The following is a 15088-nucleotide window of genomic DNA, read 5'->3' as shown; positions in this document are numbered from 1 at the left end:
GTGTTCAAGGCTATGTCTCTGGTATCTGAAATATCAAGTAGGGCCTCAGCAAGATATAGATGGCACAGTCAAAGACGAATAATTTCCCCTGTAACATAGGGGAAATTATTTTCTGTGTAGCCCTGGCTGTCCTGGATCTCTCTCTGTAGACTAGGCTGGTCTTGAACTCAGGGATCCACCTCTCTCTGCATCTGAGTGCTGGGATTAAATGTGTGCCGCCACCACCCAGCTAAAAGAAGAATGAATAATTTTGAGAATTTAATTATGGAACTATTTACTAAAACAAAAAACCATATGGCCAGATTCAGTATAACCACCAAGACCCCAGTAATAGAACAATAGGCTGTTATACTGTAGACTTGAAAGACTATTCAAGGAGATGTCTGTTTTGTTCTGACTGAGTAGAAGCAGCTACATTTCCCCAAGGTAATTAGGATCAGTTACCCTGGTCAGTTCCACAAACTCCCTTTTTATCTGTTTGTTCAGTAGCATGGAAAGCTCAGATTGGCCAGAGTATAATACCAGGTTTTCATTACATGACAGTGTTCCTTAGTGGAAGCTTTGCTTCCTTGGGTGCTAGATCTTCTGAACCCACTATATAAGTTCCATCTTTTCATATTGTGTTGTTACAGGTAGCCTGCCAGAGATGACCACTCAGACACAGTTTATGACCAACTTAAAGTCTTTATTCTAACCAATTGGGACTATACTCAGGTATTTGGGGACCCAGGTATAGCCCTGAGCTTTCAGACCAAAGGGCTTTAAATATAAAACAAAACAAAAACCAAAACACATCCTGGCATCTCTCTCTGAAGTGGCAGGGGTAGGTTTTGTGCAAGCTAACAGCTTAACAGAAACCAAGATAAGCAAGTGCAGGGGGAGGTTTGTACATACAGGTTGTTTAACAGAAGCTAAGTTTGCTGGGGGCATTTTGATCTTGGATTCCTAAAACAGAGTTTGGTAATTTTCCATAGGCTTCTCCATCAAGGAGTTCAAATTCTAGTTAAAATTGGTCTTGTCACAAATGGAAGAACCTCTCTGCATTATCTTGCTGTCAGTTTCCACCAGTCCCTTTTTCCTCTTGGACACCAGGTTGCCTGTCCAGTGTGAGAACATGAATAAAACAAGGCAAGATCCTCATGTCATGTCTAAGATTTGGCTTGCTGAATAGCTGCCAGGAGCCCAGGTGGTGCAGCTCGAAAGTTGAGGAAGTGTTGTAGCTGTGTCATTAGATCCTGTGCAGTGAATCATCTCTATGAATGACCAGTGACCAGTGAGAACCAAATGTTCCTTTTGTCAGGAATGACTTCATAGTACAACTTCTGGCAACTTTTTTGACATGTCTATACACACATGTGCCTATGACTGTTCTAGCAAACTTCTGTGTCCTTGTCTCTCTCTAGGAAGCAACACTCAATGCACCTTCCCAGCTGTTGGCTTCTAGACAGTTCTGCTAGGTTCTTCTCAACAGCAACCTAGCAACAGTTTACCTGCCACTGAGCATGAGCATTTAAGAGGAGCTACCCCAGCTCTCCCTCCCTTTTCTCAGTCTTTCACTGTTCCTCTTCAGAGACTTCCTCTCTTTCTGTCTCCCCTCCCCCCATTTTCCCTGCTTCTCTTTCCAGGCGTCCCCAACCCCCAGCTTCCTTTCCCCAAAATAAACCTCAATATTAGGCCTGTCCTATGGCATGATGCCTCATGTAATATGTTTTGTAGAGCCAGGTATGGCTCAGTGGGAGTGGGTACCTCAGTGGGGCCCATGCTAAGGCACCCCTCTCCACTGAGGTACCAGACATTTGACGGGTGTAGTATAGAATAGAATTTATTTGGGGGTATGGGAAGGGGAGTTGAGAAGGGAGTAAAAGGCAGAGAAAGAGGAGAGAGGGGAGGAGGAAAGAAGTCAGGAACACGTGGGGTGGGGGAGCCAGGAGGGAAGGGAGGGAGAATGGGGTCAGAGAAGAGAGTCAGAGAGAGAAAACAAAGGGAGAGGCCAAACAATCCCTTTATAGCAAGCCACGCCTACCTGGCTGTTGCTAGGTAACTGTTGGGCGGAGCCTAGAAGGAACTTTAACTTCTTGGCCAGCCCTCCAAGTTGTCTCATCTGCCCTCCCCTTCCCCCCTTTCACCGCTGCTACTTTACACTGCATTATACAGCGTTATAAAACATAACACCAGCTGTTTGAACTCATCCTGTCTGGAGATTTGCTCTTGTCTTAGTGTTAAAACTTCCCTAGAAGCAGTTGAGGTTAGGATGGCCTTAGAGAGTGAAGTTGTTTACCTGAATTAGGGCACTTGGGAAGGCAACATGTTCTCACTTTTTTCTGGCTGCCATAGCAGGCACCGCACTGCCCCACCTCTTGGTTGAAGAGGATCAGCTTGCCTTAGCCTAAAGGCCACGCGGTAACCTCAGCAGTGACCTCACCAGAAGTTGATAGCTGCAAGGTAGCTTTCCTTCTCAAGACTGCATCCTGCCACAACTCTATCTCCAGCCAAATAGATTTAGGGTCACACCCTTTAACCAGGAAACTGTTGAGATTCTGTAAACCCCACCCCTCAGTTACCTGGCAACAACCAGGGATACCCCACTCCTCAGTTACCTGTCCTAGTGACCTGACACAATAAAAGGGGCTGCTTGCCCCCTCCTCTCTTGCTTTTCTTACCCTCTTGCTCTCCCCACTTGTCCCTCTTCTTCCCCTTCCTTCCCCCCTCTCCACACACTCATGGTTGGCCGGCCTCTACTCCTCTATTTCTCCCTTCTCCCTCTCTCTCTCTCTCTCCCTCTCTCTCTCTCTCTCTCTCTCTCTCTGCCTCTACTGCCCTCTTAAATCCCCCATGACCTGAATAAACTCTATTCTGTACTATACCGTCGTCGTCGTCGTCGTCGTCGTCGTCGTCGTGTGGCTGGTCTTTCATGGGGAAGGGAGGGATTCCCAACATGGGTCTCCCAGAACATCCTCCTTGCCCCCAGGCGTCACCGCACCTCCATGGGCCATATCTGCGGCGTGCTCCTCGACCAGCGAGGAAAGACGATCACCACCGGAGGATTCTTCTCAGATCACGCTTTATTGTGGGAACCTCTTGATTGAAGGGGAGAGCAGGAAGTGAGGGGCCCGAACTGTCCGCTTATATAGGGAGAAGTGCATACGGGCTTGCCATGATTGGTTGTCATCAGTCTGCCGACACCAGAGGCCTCGGGATTGGCTGGAGATAGGTTATGTACTGCGCATGAGCAGGGTGCAGCACCTTAGCTGACAAGAGCATTACTATATATGGAGTTGTTTACCTCAAACCGTGAGGGAGCCAGCGCCATCTTGTAATGGCGTCCGCATTCGGCTCCCCACACATATCTATTCTCCCACTCTTTTCTTCCTTTTCCTAACATAAGTGCCGAAACCTGGACATCATCTTTTAATAACAGAAACAGCCCTTGCCCTAGGAGTAAATAAATCACACAACAAAGGAGTTACAGCATCTAGCAAGTGTGAGCAGTTAATTTGGAAGTTGGTAGGTGAGGGATGGTGGAGGAGCATTTCGTACATTCCCCTGTGGACTGAGTGAGAATCAGCATTCTGTTCAGAACGTGAGGCCCATAATACTGGGATGTGGTCCCTAGAGTAAATGAGGGCAGATGCCAGTGGTCCTGTGGTGGAGCATGGACTATGATTCAAAGGCTCTGAATGGTAGGTGTAAGCCAGAGCACAGTGAAATCATCAAAGTGGACTGGGGTTGTATGAGAGAACAGGTTCATTGTAAATTAGGAAACAGTAATAGCCAGAGGCAATGGGAGGGGGCATGGCTTCCTTCCCCTCTGGGACAGAGAGGCAGACTGGAGATTGCCAGGGCTTTCTCTTGGGAGCAGAGAAATCAGGGATGGAGGAGGTGGGGTGGTGGTGAGGGGGGAGTGGATGGTGCAATGACCTTGCTGTTTTAAAAGAGTTGGGGGAGGGGAGGGTTAGCTTTGGAGGGCAGTGAGCTGTAAATTGGAACAGCCTGGGAGCCAGCATAGTCAGAAGGCTAGGTGAGGGTTTTGGTCAACATGATAGGTACAAATTAAGATGGACCAGAGGAGTCTAGAGGTTAGTAAGGGGCTCTGATATGTAACAGGTGCTCCATTTGCCTGACTGAAGAAGAGACAAGGGAAGTGACTTCTTGGTGGAAGGAAACCCTTTCACAGGTTCCTGAGGAATGCTCTGTGTGAGCTTTTATCTCTATAGTCCAGCCTGAGCTGATCCTGGACCGCCATCTTGAGACATCACTGCCTTTGGTGGGGAGGGTGTTGGGGGTTCCCTTTGGACCTAACAGTGGGAGTTTAGAACTGATTTACTAACCCAAGACCTGACTTTCCCAATGAGTTATGCTTACAAGAATGTGACTGGCATTTTTAAAAGCCAGTGGTGGTTTCTCCGCAGAGGCTAAGGTTAGTGGGAGGATGTGTGTTAGTTCCACTGGGTTAGAATAAGACCATCACTGAAAAAAAAGAGATGTCCTGGATTTTGGCACCAATGTTTAAAAAAAGATAAAGAGAGTGGGGGGGGGGGAATATGCTCCATGGAGGTGTGGCGAGGTTTGGGGGCAAGGGTGGATGCCTCTGGGGGATCCATGTTGGGAATCCCTCCTCCCTGGGACCAGCCACACAATGGTATAGTATAGAATAGAGTTTATTCAGTGCATGGGGAGGGGAATTAAGAGGATAGTAGGGGCAGAGAGAGAGAGAGAGAGAGAGAGAGAGAGAGAGAGAGAGAGAGAGAGAGAGGAGTAAAAAGTAGAGGCCGGCCATGAGCACCTGGACAGAGAGGGGGGAAGGGAGTGGGAGAGGAGCAGCAAGGGGGTATGGGCAAGAGAAGAGAGAGGGGGTGGGTGGAGGGGCAAGCAGCCCCTTTTATAGTGCCAGGTAACTGTGGAGTGGGGTTTTCAGAATCCCAACAATCACCACAATTTTGAGCCAGATTTACAAGCTTTAATTCTATAGTAGCAAGGATAACGGATTCTGGCTAGGTTCATTCAGAGGTTCCCAGAAAATGGCCACGTTGGCCAGGTGCTTATAAAAGTAAATTCAAAAGGATACATACTTTCCACCTTCGTCAAATCATCCAATCTGGGGCAAGTATACATCTCAACATACTTCCTGCTGAGGTAACTCCTGCATACTGAAAGACACCCTCCCCCCTGCTTAGCAACAATAAATGCCATTTCTGTAAGGCTGCACACACACAGGGTGGGCCAGGTCAGGGACCCAGGTGGCCAAACAAGTCGGTGGGCAGTCAGCTTGCAACAGACAGAAAACAGAAAGCACCCAAATAAGCCCTATAAGGCAGCTGCTCTCAGAAGAGCCCAAGCAGCTATCCTCGAAAGCTGCAGCCCTGGCTGGTACCATGAGTTGTGTCCTTGGAGCCATATTTCTGCCACAGTTCCCACACTTAGATAAGCCCAAGGCAACTATTCTCGGGAGCCGAAGCCCCGGCTGATACCAGGAGCTGTGTCCTTGGAGCCATGTCCTTGGGCTCACTCCCTGGCCACGTTTAAACTAACCAATTAGAACCCTGTAACTATGCTTCTGCTTCTGTACCTTGCTTCTGCCCCCCAAGCCCTATAAAAAGGGGACTGCCCCTTTGTCCGGCGCGCAAGTCCTCCGAGAGACTGTGTGCCCACAGGTACCTGTGTACTTTGATCAAATAAACCCTCATGCTGATTGCAGCCAGTGGTTTCGGCTGATTCTTGGGTCCTGGGGTCCCCTCAGATAAAGGTCCTCTGGACGAGGGTCTTTCACATACATGTGTTCACACCCATATGTACGGTACAGTTGGGTAACCAAGCTTGTTAGAGAAGTGAAAACATGGCTTGTTCTATATGAAAGGCAGGTTCCAGAGAGAGAGAGAGAGAGAGAGAGAGAGAGAGAGAGAGAGAGAGAGGCTTACAGGTTAGAAGTGTTTTTGTTTTATGGGTCTCTTAGGCACAGTGATTAAAATTTAAACTGCAGCTGCACAGGGAAGACAGGTGGAGGAGGGTCTCTAAGCCCATCAAAGCTGTGATTTCTTTTTTTCCCTCTTTTCTCAGGATGACAGACACATTGTGTGGATATGAATAAGTTAGTTATTTCTCTGCTGGTGAAACAAACCAATTCAAGCCAGAGGAAAGTATACAGAGGCAGGTTTACTGGGAAGCCGCTCTCAGGTGGGTTTACTGGTCCTAAGAATGTAGGTCAGGGAACTTGTCATGGGAAGGGAGACAGCAGGAGGGGGAAGAGAAAGAGACAAAGTGTGGTGCAAAGAGAAAAAGAAAAGGAGGGAGGAGGAGGAGCAGAAGAGGAGGAGAGAAGGAAGAAGAAACCAAAATGTCTGGATTATATAGGAAAAGGCCTTGGTGGGCAGGGGGTGGGGTGGGGTGGGGTGGGAGCCCAGCCCCTGGGCTGGAAAGTTCAGGGTAGAGGGCAGGCTATGCCAAGTAGGGACCAAGGGATACTAGAAGAATCTTTAGGCCAGATCCACTTTGGTATGTTAAATATGCCCCTCAGCTGTTTGCCCCAGGTTTGAATCTCAACTGGTATTGTTAATCTCCCTACCCCCCCACCCCCTGCAGGTCTCATCCTTGCTGAGCTACTTACTGGAGAACAGTAGAAACTAATATTAGACACAGATAGTGTAGCAGAGACTATCGGTGTACCAAAGCTGGTCAGGACACACTGCCTGCTGGAGGCTTAGCTCCCAACAGCAGAAACCATTGTTCTGGCTGTGGTTCTCTTTCCTGGAGGAACCGGTCAGTCATCCAGAGGCTCTCTGGTTGCATCGGATCCTTTTTGTCCCAGAAGGAGTAGAGTTTTCTCGTCAGGAATAGATATTTACTCTGGGTTTAAATTTTTCTTTTTTCCACTAAGAAGGCTCCTTGCTTAAAAACCGTGGTTATGCATGTTAGGTCCAGAGGCAACTCCAATTCCCCAAACTCTAAAAGGCCGTCCAAATATACAGACATGAGCTCAATCTGGATTATCAGAGGATCTCTGGTGGTTAGATAGAAGCTAGCACTCCTAGGAACCTGTGGATCCCATCTACTAAAAGGGGTGGAGTCATTTCTCTTGCCTCTACAGTAGGGACTAATGGACACCTGTGTTTATTAGCATATCAAAGCATCTGCAGCCCTCCAGAGTCCTGCAACCCTCCCTACCCTATCCTAAACTCCCTCCAGCTCTGGGGCTGCCCTCTGCACAGTGACTCCTTTCCCGCACTCTGGTGGCATTTTAACCTCTTCTTCTGCTTCTCTTAGGTTTTCTGTAGTTTGTCCCAGAGGCTCTCAGCCTTCCTCACACTGGGACCTCTTCACACAGTTCCTCATGCTGGAGTGACCCCCCCCAACCATAAAACTATTTTCTTTGCCATGTCATAACTGTAATTTGGCTACTGTAATGGAATAGAATGTAAATATCTGATATGTAAGCCCTGTGAAAGGGTGGGTTGACCTCCAAAGAGGTCGTGGTCACTGCTTTGTCCCTTGCTGCTCTCCCCTCTCTCACAGATGGACCTAGCCAGGTCCAGTCTATTGGTTGGTCGTATGTAATCTGTTTCTCTTTCTGCTCTGGACTCTTCCAATGCCCCTGGTTGCTCTCTGTCTCTGTCTCTGTCTCTCTATCTCATCTACAATAAAAACCTCCCTCCTTGACCATACCATGGAGCAGTCATGTGATCAGTTTACAGAATGCCTTGCTGGGTCTTACAGTATTCCAGGTGCTGCGTTTCAGTATTTGTAATAGTTCATACAATGCAGCAGGGAAGTCAGGGCGCATTGATCTGGGAGCAGTAAATCTTCGTGACCGCACCTGTTCTGTGATGTCTTCAGGAGGCTGTCTCCCCACGCTCTACCACCTGATTTTTGAGTTTCCCTTGTGTGACAGGCCCTGTCCAGTTTGTAAGGATGTCATGTTAAAAACCAGCTGCTGCTCCGTGCACTCTCCTTCCTGTTCTCAGATTGTGACAGGGACCTACCAGGGCATCGTCTGTGAGTCCCTAGGTAGCAGAAGTGAGTTGACATCAGAGGCTTTATTAGCCAACACACATTCTGCTCCCTGTCTCCTCCTGTCCGGGCATCAGAGAGCCGGCTGCAGCCTATTGCTGTGAAGGTTTCCAAAAATCTAACACAAATCTTCTTTTGTCTCACTTACTTGAAAGTAGAATTTATCATGTCTAGGTATTTGAAAATAAATCCATCTTTTACTACAGTAAAAATTTTAAATGTGAAATTATTATTATTTTTTAAAGTGGAGGCAATGTTTGTTTACTAAACACAGGCCAACCTGGAACTCCGAATCCTCTTGCCTCTGTTTCCTGAGTGCTGGGACAGTAGGTATACTCTATTACACTTGGCTTGATCATTTTCGGCTTTCTTAGACCTCTAATTTCTGGCCATAATTTTAGGTTTGATAATATTTACTTATCTTTTGTCATTAGCTCCATCTTTAGTTTCTTCCTTGTAATAAATAAAAGTATGAATATTTAACAACTTAAATTATTTATGTATTAAGTTACATTCTTTTCAACAGGTCTAAAGAAAACATTGTTTCCTTAACTTCTGCAGTTAGGATAAAGCCAGCACCCCCCCAGAAGTCCTAAAGCTGGTTTTCTTCTACTGCTTCCCTTATCATTGGCAGAAGGGACACATGACTGTCTGTGGTGCCTATTAGTACACAAAAGAACATGCTGGCCTCCAGACTTCGGTATCACAAGGACCTGCTACACATTTCACAATCCATCCTGACATCAGATTCTTCTTAGCGCCTTTCTCCTCTCCTACTGTGAGCTTCTCTTCTCCCGCTAGCTAGCTCCTCATAACCCTGCTATTTCGGGCTACGCCCCCTCTGTTGTGCACACTTTCTTTGACTTCATCTCTTGCTCTCCCCTCTGCCTCCCTTTCTGTTCTCCTGCTTCTCTCATGGTCAGGCCTAGTCTGCTGGCCATGTACAGTTTACTACTATCTTTCTCTGTTCTGCACTGTTCCACTGCTCTTCTCTCCCTCATGTCTACAAAAAACAAAAACAAAACAAAACCAACCCCCAAACCTCCTCCTCCCCCTCTTCCTCCTCCTCCCCCTCTTTCTCACTCCTCCCCCTTTTTCTTCCTCCTCCTCTTCTTCCTCCCCCTCTTTCTTACTCCTCCCCCTCTTTCTTACTCCTCCTCCTTTTCTTTCTTCCTCCTCCTCCTCTTCTTTCTTCCTCCTCTACTTCCTCAGCATACCATAGAGTGGTCTTGTCGTTAGTTTACACATTGTTGAGCTGTATTAAAAACTGAATTATTTGTGGCCTTACATAGTTTAATGATTTTTAAGTATTATATACATATTCCATAAGAAGTAAAAGTGGGCTGGAGAGATGGCTCAGTGGTTAAGAGCACCGACTGCTCTTCCAGAGGTCCTGAGTTCAATTCCCAGCAACCACATGGTGGCGCACAACCATCTGTAATGGGATCTGATGCCCTCTTCTGGTGGGTCTGAAGACAGCCATAGTGTACTCATATAAATATAATAATAAATAAATCTTTAAAAAAAAAAAAAAAAGAAGTAAAAGTAATGGAAGTTCTCCCCTGTAGAACATTCAAATAAATTAGAAGAATATAAAAAGAAAGAAAAACTTGGTGTCTCCTCCTTCCTCCATTGCGTCCTCTCCTCTAGCTCTGGTGAACGGCTTCTCTACTTAGAAGCAAGCAGTTTCTTTGGTTTTAATACATGGCTTCCAAACATTTTTTCACAACAAATGTATTTATTCCTTTAACAGCTTCATAGCATAATTTGAATTTGTTCATACCTTTATGGAGAGATAACTGCCCATATTTTTAATCCCCCAAATTTTTAACAATGTAGACAGATTTTGTACATGTGTTTATGTCATGGCCACTCCGGATAATGGTGTCAGATGAGTATGGTTTACATCTTTAGTGCGTGTGCATGTGTGTGTTTGGGTTTGTAGAATACTGAGATCCATGCCTAAATGTAAACTCAGGATGTAGCTGCCATCTGAATGTAGTCTTCCATCTTCCTGCATGGGTGGAAAACCGAGGAGTCACTATGAAGTGCATCTTTGTCTTGGTAAGATTGCCTTCATAGCTTTTCCGGGAATAAATACAGGGTGAGCAGGCAGCCACTGCCCTCAGGGATGGCCATAACAGGACTTTAAATAAGTGGCTTCAGGGACACCTTTGCTTTCAGTCTGTAGAGATAAAAGGCTGCCTAAGAGGGAGGGAGGGTGTTCTTTAGGATATCCAACTGGTTAGCAGAAGGAAATACACTTGTATTTCAGAAATCTCTTGGGTTCATGAATGGTGCCTTTGGGATGTAGAGACAATTTTTACCAGATGAAGGGACGGATGCTGTCTTAGTTAGTGCTACATCACCAAAAGCAACTTGGGGAGGAAAGGGTTTATTTAGCTTATACTGCTGCATTGCTTATATCATTGAAAGAAGAAAGAAAGAGAGCTCAAACAAGGCAGGAACCTGGAGGCAGGAGCTGATGATGCAGAGGCCATGGAGGGATGCTGCTTACTAGCTTGCTCCTCATGGCTTGCTCAGTCTGCTTTCTTATAGAACCCAGGATCACCAGACCAGGGATGGCACCACCCACAGTGGGCTGCCTCCCAACCCCCATCAATTACTAATTAAGACAATTCCCTATAGCCGGATCTTCTGGAGGCATTTTTCTCAATTGAGGTTACCTCCTTTCAGATAATTCATATCTCAGCTGGAAACCGAAAAAGTAGCCTGTAACACTAATGAAAGAATGGACTTGTAGCAAGAAGAGAGTAAGCAAGCAAAAAGAGAGAGCTTCCTTCCTTGACTTTTATGTAGGCTGCCCGAGAACGTGTGGCTCAGATTAAAGGTGAATCTTCCCATGCTTAAAGAAGTGGATTTAACGGGTATCTTAATACCTCAAAGATCCAGATTAGAAGTGTATCTTCCCACTTCAAAGGATTTAATTAACAAAACGTTTTTCACAGGTGTGACTAGCTATTTGAGTTTTAGTTAATCCCATATGTAATCAAGTTTACAACCATAATAACCATCACAAGTTGACCCCCACTTCCGTTTTAGCCATGGTTCTATTGCTGTGAAGAGACACCATGACCAAGGCAACTCATATCAAAGAAAACATTTAACTGGAGGCTTGCTTACACTTTCGGAGGTTCGTTCACATTTATTATGGCAGGGAGCATGGTGGCATACATAGTGCTGGAGCAATAGCTGAAGGCTATATCCTGATCTGCAGAGAGAGAGAGGGGGAGGGGAGGGGAAGAGTGAAAGAGAGAGGAGAGAAGAGAGAATGAGTTTGCAGGTGTGTGCAGTGTGTATGACTGTGAGTCTCTGTGTGTGCTTGTATGTGAACATAGGGAAGATTTATGTTGTTGACATCATTGTAATACTAATTCCCTTTCTTTCTTCCTTCCTTCCTTCCTTCCTTCCTTCCTTTCTTTCTTTCTTTCTTTCTTTCTTCCTTTCTGGCTGTCTTTCTTTCTTTCTCTCTTTCTTTCATTCTTTCTTTCTTTTCTTCCTTCTTCCTTCTTTCTTGTCTACCTTCCTTCCTTTTTTTTTTTTGATGTTGTTGGGACTTGAACCCAGGGTCATGCATGTGGGAAGCATTTGCTTCAGTAATGAGTCATACACATGCATCCAGACCTTCAGAGTTCACTACTTGCTTTTATAGCTATAGTGTTTGTAATGCATTAATCAATGGGTTTTATGGATAACTGAAGGGCAATGCTGATTTCCCTGTTACAGAATTGTTCATAATGTCATGCATTAAAAGTTGTGATGGAGTGCTAGAGAGCTGGTTCAGCTGTTAAAAGCACTTTCTGTTCTTGCAGAAAACCTGGGTTCTTTTCCCAAAACCTATGTGGTGTCTTATAACAGTCTGCAACTCCAGTTTCAGGGGATCCAATGACATCTGAGTTCTGTGGGCATCAGACATGCGTATGGAACACACACATACATGCAGGTAAACACTCACACACATAAAAGAAAAATAATGCATCTTAAGAAAAGTCATGATAAAGCAACTTGTGGTAGAAAGAAAACCCATATGTATTTCTTTGAGGCATTGGCTGGTTTCTAAGCTCATGGGTTCCTGTACCACTAGAGGGCAGCAATGATCCATTATACAAAGTCGGAGTACATGCTATTTCAGGACAATGCAATCCCTTTAACTACATTTATCTCTCAAATTTTTAATATGTATCAGATTATGCTGTTGTAGACCTACTTGGTGGATTATTTTTTTTTTGCAGACTGTTATGAAAAATAAATTATTTCTTCTAGGGTTACTTTTTACATGAAAAGTTCTTTGACATGTTAATAGGTCTAACATCTGCTATAAATGATTTGTGTGTGCATGCTCGGGCACAGGCTTGTACATGCATGAGTGTGCGTGTGCATATTCATGTGTGTTTGTGGTATGTGCCTGCTTCTGGAGGCTAGATGTTGACACTGGATGTTATTATCAATTGATTTCTACTTTAATTTTTGAGACAGGGTCTCTCACTGAATCTGGGACTTAACTCTTTGGCTAGATGAGCTGACCAGTAAAGTCCAGGGCTCCTCCTGTCTTTGCATCCCCTGTGCTGGGATTAAAGGTGGGTGCCCTGTGTTTGACTTTTATGAGGGTCTGAGGATCTAGACTCAGCTTCTCATGATGTGAAATAAATACTTTATTGACTGAGCCATCTTCCTGGTCCCTGGTTTTAAATTTTCAGTCATCTGGGACCTGATTGTTTTCCAAATATCAAAATGAATCTGGATTAGGAGGCTTTCTTGACTCTTCTGTTACTGTAAAGCCAGCATCAGTCACTTCAGTGCTGTGTCCTCTGGCAGACAACTTGCATGTGTTAGGTCACGACATGCTATGCTGTAGCGTAAGCCTTCCCATGTCTCCCCAGCTTGGTCACCAGAAAGCTGTGGTTCTTCAAAACCATAAACAGATTGCCAATATTGCTTAGTGTGTTGTCTTTAGAGTTGGAGCTATACACACAGTAGTAAGTCACTTGTAAATTGTGCTGTTATACTCCCTGAAGAGGCAGCAGACCTCTAAATTTTCAGGGGACAGAATTGGTTTCAGATGCTGAGACTAATGTCATACATCCATCCACAAGAAATTAAAAGGAAAAAAAGAAGCCTGTTTTATGAACACACTGGGGTCTCTGGTGAGATCTGAAATAGAGCTGGACCTAGGAGAAAACCAAAATCTTTTGTTCCATTAATGAAACATAGCAATACAGTGACTCCTAATGGCAATCTGCTATACCTGCTGATGTGTATTATAAAACCAAGGATATGCTTTATAGAGCATGGTATGGTGTGGTGGGAGGGGGTACCTCTGCAGACCCATGTTGAGGCATCTTCCCCTCCTCCCTGAAGTACCAGGCATATGATGGGTGTAATATAGAATAGAGTTTATTTGGGGGCATGGGAAGGGGAGTTGAGAAGGGAGTAGAGACAAAGAGAAGGGACAAAGAAGGACGGGGGGGCAGGAACACATGGAAGAGGGGAGCAGGAAGAAGGGGAAAGGGGTCAGAGAGGAAAGGGAGGCCAAATAATCCCTTTATAGCAAGTTGGGCCTACCTGGCTGTTGCTAGGTAACGGTTATGTGGAGCCTAGTGACAGTCCTCCATTTTGGCTTAATTAAAAAATGAGAAACTAGAAAGAGATGATAGTGAAGCAGGAATAAGGTCACCCTGATCATTAGTGGCTTCCTGATGACCTTGGGGGTGACATGTTTCTGGGAAACCTAAGAAAATGGGGATGGTGATGTTGGTCTAGTCTTAGGAGAGTTGGCTGTTTCCTTGCTGTGGAACTATCTGTGTATAGGAAGAAGGTGCAGGTCCAGTAGAGGCTTCTGTGACTTTGAGAGTAGACTGGAGCATCTGTCGCTTTCTTCTGTGGAGCTGTCCCGGATGTAGATTTTGAGGAAACACCTGGAGTTGGCAAGGTGTTGAAACACACATATTAGAGGTAGAAAATAACGTTAAGTAGGTTTGGGAGAAAAACTTCTTCAGTGTACATTTGAAACCCTTAGGTCTAGGTTGTTGGGGTGAGGGGTGGCCCAAAACCATGGAACAGGCAAGAAATCCCACCATCTGGAATAGCTAACAGGTAGGCACTTAGGTTATTGATTGGCAGGTATACTTTACTGGAGGAAGACTATTTGGTACATGAGAGGTTGATATGAGTAGGTTTCCTGGATCTTACAAGTTTCCAAGAGAGATGAATTTGTTAACTGTACGAATGGTCTTTGAGTTGAGCTCAGGGAAGACAAAAACCTTGCAGAAGGAGCAAGAGGGACTTCTTCCCAGTTTCTAGAAGATGGAATGTATGTGAGTTTAGCAAAATGAGAAGCAGTGTTAAGTTTACATTTAAAAAACAATCAAAGGAAACCCAAACATTTGGATGACCTATGAATATGATAGTTGATCAGATAATTTAGCATGAGAGACACCTTAAGTTTATTTATTATTACAAGACAACCAAAGGAAACTTAGAATCTGAACTTGTGATTATAAAAGAGGATTGTATAGTGGAATGTTTTATTAGGGTTATGCTAATTTATAAGAGCTCTATTGATAAATGTTAGGATTTGAACTGTTGAAATCTCAATATAATCATGGCACAGTAAGGGGAAGGAATCTGAAGCACTTAGTCACAAGAAAACTGAGTTTATCTAAGGAAGTAACAGGTTGCATCTGTGAAAGCTTACATCTGAATTTGGGTATCCTTTATCGTGAAAGCAAACCTGTCTGTCTTTTTGAGAAGAGATCTGGTAGTCTTAACTAGTTAATGAATTGACTAATGAGCTAATATGGTGGTGGATTACCTTGGGGTAAGGAGCTAGTTCTTTTTTCTAGCTGTCAAGCTGCAGTCAGCTTAGATGTCAATATAGTCAGAAATCTGGGAAGAATAAATTATAATTTAGATGTTATATATTAATTAAAATGACAGAAATTGGTCTATAGTCCACTACAGTTCTTCCAGATCCCTGTCTCCATCACAACTTTGGCAGAGTCAATCTGGCCGTCAGGCCCAAAAGATGAAGATGAGAAGCTTTTTCCTGTGGGGGATGACTCACCTT

Source organism: Micromys minutus (assembly GCF_963924665.1).
Source record: "Micromys minutus genome assembly, chromosome: 14".
Lineage (NCBI taxonomy): Eukaryota > Metazoa > Chordata > Mammalia > Rodentia > Muridae > Micromys > Micromys minutus.
Note: the sequence above shows the minus strand (reverse complement) of the source record.